We start from the raw sequence: 6,151 nt of genomic DNA on the forward strand, positions 1-6,151 counted from the left end.
AAGAAGACACGTGATGGAAACATAATTCTTGGTTAAAACATTTCAACAGATATATATTGTCTTGTATCTCAAGTCAATGTCGAAAATTACTTGGTCCTTAGGAGTTCTTTATTTTGCTATGCTTTCTGTCTGTTTAGATTATCCTTTCTGTACCTATTTATAAGTACCTAGTCAGCACATGAAGTTGTTTATCTTTCAACAATTGTATTTCTTCTTCCAGATCCTTATTTGCAGACAAGGATGATAATGACATGCAGATATTTAATAATATCTTAAAGGGGATCAATGATGTTGCCTTCCCAACCGAAATTAGAAAGATCGCTGAAGATTTCATACGGAAATTATGCAGGTAAGAAGGAGAGATGCTGATGTCTTTGCAAACAATATAAGAAACATTTCTGAAGGTCTCTTACAGAAACTATGCATATCTGAAATGGATCGATGCTTTTGTCCACCGAAGTGACAAAGAAACACTGTAGATTGGATATGAAAGCTATACATGGAAGAAGGTATTTTCGTCTTTGATTTCCACATACTTTCTATATACTAGAAATGCTATTTCAAAGGAGTTGAACGATGGCTATAGTCTGATTAACATGGGCACCGAGAACATAACGAAGACAACAAACATCTAACCTCTAAGTACACAAAACCAAAACCTACTCGATTTTAAATTAACACATTTCCAAAGCTCAGATTGAGAGCTTATCGCTGGATTCTGGTTAAACACAATTTATGATACAAAGAAAATAAATTCAAAACTAGGTAAGTATCAGTAAATGAGAGCGGTGCACCAACTAAGGATTCTCTTATCTCACCTCAGTAGATATATAACTCTGCCGAACGGGTTTCAGTGTTTGTATACGTGAAACTATACCTCTATGCTTTCATTTGTTTCTAGACAATTTGAAAAACGGGAAAACACGGTTGACCATATCACAATATATGAAGCGCTAGACTTTGCATTTTTATGAAACTGTAAAATTCACCATAGAATGTCTTTAAATGTGTAGAGAAAAACATAATGTTTTCCACTTGTTTTTGCCGTAAATAACGAGTAGGTTGAACATCTGTAGCCAAACGTGTCCGTACAACGACAAAGTCAATAAGAATTCTGCAGCTATTTGATTATTGTCTTATTTGTCCTTTTAATGTTGTTATCTAATCTGTCTGTCTCTATATATAGAGATTTGAAAGTTAGCCTGAATTTCTCCCTGTCCCTGTCTGTATCTCTGTCTTTCTCGATAGATAGACACAAATCTTATAACGGTAGAATATTCACTCGTGCTTAATCAGAATGGTATTATCAAGCATTCTCTTGCAGATACCATGGACAGCACTTTCAGTTATTGCCATTAACACAAAAAAAGATATCGATATTTACAATTTTGCATATCTCTCTCATAGAAAATATGTAGAAATTGCACTGTTCCTTAAACCTCACAGGGGCGTCATCCATTTGAAGTAACGTGCGAAGAATGGAAGGAATATAATGTTTTTGTCTGTTGTATACACGGTGCAGTGTAGAACATAATTGAATGTTAATATTTATAACAAGGTATCGCCCATGAATCAAACTCATAACTAAACAATTAAACATTTAAAGCCAAAAGAGACATACCTATAATAACCATGCGCCCTCTGCATGATTGATATATTGATTAATTTCATTCAAGCATTAGCTTTATTCCTTTTCCTTTCTTTCCAAGAAATAATCCTGTCAAACGCCCCACCGCTCAGGAAATACCAAAGCTTGGATGGTTTAACGAATTTCAATGGGAGGACTTACGAGGCAGAATAATGGAACCACCTTTTACTCCAACGGTTATAATCTCCCTCTCTCTCTCTCTCTCTCTCTCTCTCTCTCCATTTTATTTTCTGAACCATGCCCGTCTCCACACGCAAACAAACAAACAAACAAAGCCACAAAAACAGCAACATGCAGAAATAAACAAACTGCAAGATAATTAATTAATGTGAACTGACTCTTAATCATGAGATACCAACTTTATTGGTTTACCTGGCTGCTTCATACAACTGATTTAAGAACCCCAGTTAGCAACAACCCATTACAAGAGGCAATCAGACCCTCATTGCCATCCGATGCATATCGATATTTAAGCACCGGCTAACACTACAGTTTCTAAAAACAAACAAACACATTATTTGGTACCAGCAAAAATGAACGGCTCAGTGTTATTTTCGTTCCTGTCTCCCATACGATGATTTAATACAGGGCATTACTTTTATATGTAATTTGTCCCAGTTATCTTGCTCTGGCATCTATTTCCATTAAAATACAATATCGGCATGTATGGACAGGTTTCTGTAGATCACGTAAAGTAATATCATCGCAAACTGAGTGAATCGTATTTTGGCCATTGCCATTGTTTTTTATTTGTTGTCAATCTATCTTAATATTTTATTTTTTCTTGGTTTTTGTTGTTCCTCCGTTGATTGATTTCTAGCTAGATATTAACCCAAGACATGTGTGTTTCGTTTTTCAGGTCGAATCCTCAGTTGATGCTAGAAATTTCGATTGTGAAAGCTTCACAGAAGAGGCAGATTATTCACGCATTGATGACGTAATAAGCTGGGACCCGGATTTTTTAGATCAGTTCTACTGTTCCCACCTTATATCTGTCAACTTCTATTTTTCCCCGATGATCATAAATATAGTAGATGAGAAGCTAGTGAATTGATTAAAAGTGAACCCTGATGTTGGAGACTATCAAGAACGCTTACCACACGCATAATCATTGAAGCATATAAATTAGATGCAGAGTGAAGGGTTATGATTTTCAACACTATCTACAAGCATCTGTGAAGAAATATTTTGCTGGACGTTTCTTAGTGATGTCCATCAGCCACTGGCAGTTGCACATACTTGATATCTCTATACAAAATATATGCATATTACAAGGCAATCGTTGGCCAAAAAAAACATTAATCGTTCATTTTATATTTTAAAATTAGCACAGTTCAAAATGTAAGATGGTGATCAAGCATTTAATTGATATTTTATATTCTTTTCATTTTGTGAATGAAATCTGAGTTCCATGTAATCATACATGCTATTTGATTTTTATGGAAGCGCACGCTGTTTATGTGAACCCTTAAGTTCCATTCTAAGCATGTGTGGCTTGGTTAGCACTTGAGAGGTGTCCCCTCGTAAAAACTGTTTTCGGTCCTTGAAGATTTAGTTATTTAAAGTGAAAAGGTTTTGCTCGAGGTTGCTCTGATGGTTGTATGGTTCCCTACTCCCTCCAGTTATTTTACATGTTGGTCATCTTTCCTTCTACATTCCCCCTTTCCTGGTTTTAATTAGTTGTGACTCTTGCCTGGAGTCATTGTTATAGACATTCTAATTTTACTTTATATGTTATTGTTTCAAGTACTACTTTGGTGTAGATGTTTCAAATCATACAAGGCTGCTTTCTTTAATTTAAATCTGTTTTGTTTTACAGTTGGTGTGTTCGTGTGTGCCTCTCTCTCTCTCTCTCTCTCTCTCTCTCTTGGTTGCATCCCTCTCTTAACCCTTGTCTCCTTTCAGAAGGCAATTGGCCATACTGGGGCTGGCCTCAGTTTTTTGTTTGTGTGTCAATACTTCATTATCTAGTTGTTTGTTTTCTATTGCATCATAGTACTTCTTTGTGGTTTACTTTGTTTTAGCTTTTATCTGTTCATCCATACTTTGAAGTGTTGATTTGTGGTAGCTGCGTCTGCTTTTCTTTATTAGTTGTCTTGTCGGTTATATTTCTAGATGTCTCTCTGTCTTCGAAGTCTTTTCCCTGACGGTTATTTGGATTTGTAATTATTTATATCGCTTCTGTCTGTTTTTGTAGTAGTTGGTCCGGTTCTCTGGCCTAATGTTGGTTTAGCCTTTCATCTCGTGAGAATGTAGTCTTCGTTTCTCTTGTTTTCAGTCTCACTTAAACTAATGTTTATTGTTTCCTTTGGAAGTATGCGCGTCGGTAAAGATATGCTCTGTCAGTAGTGAACGAAGTTACAGTTGTTAAAAAATTCTTGTGGCGGGTACATTTAGAAGGACGGCATTCATCATCATAAAAGAATACAACTTCATCTCCTTTTTGATTAGGTGTGAGTCGTACACTGATTCATGAGATAGATAAGTGCCCTGTGACCTAAATAATTTTGGTTGGTGGAACTCTGGCTTTGGAGGGTTTCCTAACTGTTGTTTACTGATTGGTAAATTTACTCTGAAGACTTGAATTGTCAGCTGGATTCCTCATCAGGAAAGCCAGGGTAATGTTGCCCCTTGGTCTTATGTGGTTATTACAAAAAGTGTATGTTGATTCATTTTGGAGTCATTTCCTTACCATTAGCTGCATGTAAAATGTTCAGTGAAATGTTAAAGTAAATATTGTTTAATTTGATGCTATTTACAATACCTCCAATAACGTTATTATGTTTGTTTTTAAATATAGAATGAATAAAGAAGTGAATGAGCGGTCACTAGGCCAAGTAGTTCCTGACATATGACCTTCGCCAATAAACATAGTAGTCTTATATGAGAATCCTCATCATATGAGAATCCTCAAAGGGAAGCTACTCTTCCAAGAGATTTTTATCATGGTCATCCATATTCAGCTACGATAATTTTATGCAACTAATGCCTTTTTTGCGAAAAGCGTCCTTGCATTGTTCAGAAGTGTATTCCATCAATCGGAATAAAACATTTTCATAAATGTAGAGTAACTTTTCTTTCAGCATCCTAAAAACATTTATAGCCATTATTATGGAGTTATATGCTGACTTGACTATTTTCAGAATACTGTTACTTACAGGTAACATGAGATATTCCTTGTGTGACCAATTCGTCATTTAGCCTCAAAAAGGGTGACATAATAGCATTTACAATTTAGCTTGCCTCAGTGAAGTAGGGCAGAGTCGTTATAGTGCACGTTACATTATGTCACCAATGTTCCGATATGATAAACTCTCTACAGATAGGGTTATCTCATCGGAACTTTGACTAGCAAAGATGACTACACGTCAGCTTTGGCATCAACGTAGACATAATAATGGACATGCGTGTTAATTCTACCTGCGCGTATGTACTATATCAATATTCATTCAGAAATTTTTTAGGTCGGTCCTGTTTTCTGGAAACAGGTACACTGTTATACATGGAATCTTGAAAGTTCATCAGGATTTGCATGTTGACAAGTGTCGCACCTTGACTAAAAATATAGATCACAGTGACGCAGATATCGTGTTGCAGTGACCTTGGTTAAAGTGTGCCTTATATTTATTTTTAAAATTTCTTTCATGCTAGAATCACGAAACAAGAAATTGTATGCATGTTTATTATTACCAGACCTTAAAACCAGAGGTCATTGCGACCTATATTTAATATTTTACTGTCTTAGCTTAAGAGTTTGACTTAACTGGTAATCATATAGGTTTCCTGCAGTCACGTTGTATACAAACAGTGATATCTGGAATATTATAGAAAACAAAGATATAATGAACGAATCCAGTTTGAACTTTCTCAAAATTTAATAACAATAAAATGACAAATAATGTAATGATGTGCCGGTGTTACAGGCCTAATTAACCCCTGCCCAGTTGGCCCAGGCCAGAGTATAATCTGGGGGATAAATTGTCCTAGGCTAAACTATGCCCGGGGGTGTAAAATAGCCTGGGCTAGACCATACCCCTACAGGTCAGAATATGCCCCACTTGTATATTAAATTAATATTTACTTATCGTTCCGGTCTTTACTTGTAGCAAGAAAACATGAACAACAATCATCACCGTCTTTTCTGAGTTTATCGAGGTATGTTTAAGCTTCAGGTTAAAGAAATAAGAATATCGTTGTGATTTAAAAACTAAAACATATTGATGGGAGTGTTGCAAATATAATAGGTAATCAATACAATTGGATGGAGGAATGTTAGGTGTATATTGTATCGTGATTCTTGATTCCTTCTTCAAGTTTTCCACAAAAAGCTCAAATTGTTGTGCATTGACACTACCACGATAGTGTACAACATCATCAACACTGTCTCTAGACATGAAGAGAGTATATATATATATATATATATATATATATATATATATATATATATATATATATATATATATATATATATATATATATATATACGACTGAAACATGTCACTT

Source organism: Sinohyriopsis cumingii, chromosome 15 (genome assembly GCF_028554795.1).
Source record: "Sinohyriopsis cumingii isolate HCF-2022 chromosome 15, ASM2855479v2, whole genome shotgun sequence".
NCBI classification, from domain to species: Eukaryota; Metazoa; Mollusca; class Bivalvia; order Unionida; family Unionidae; genus Sinohyriopsis; species Sinohyriopsis cumingii.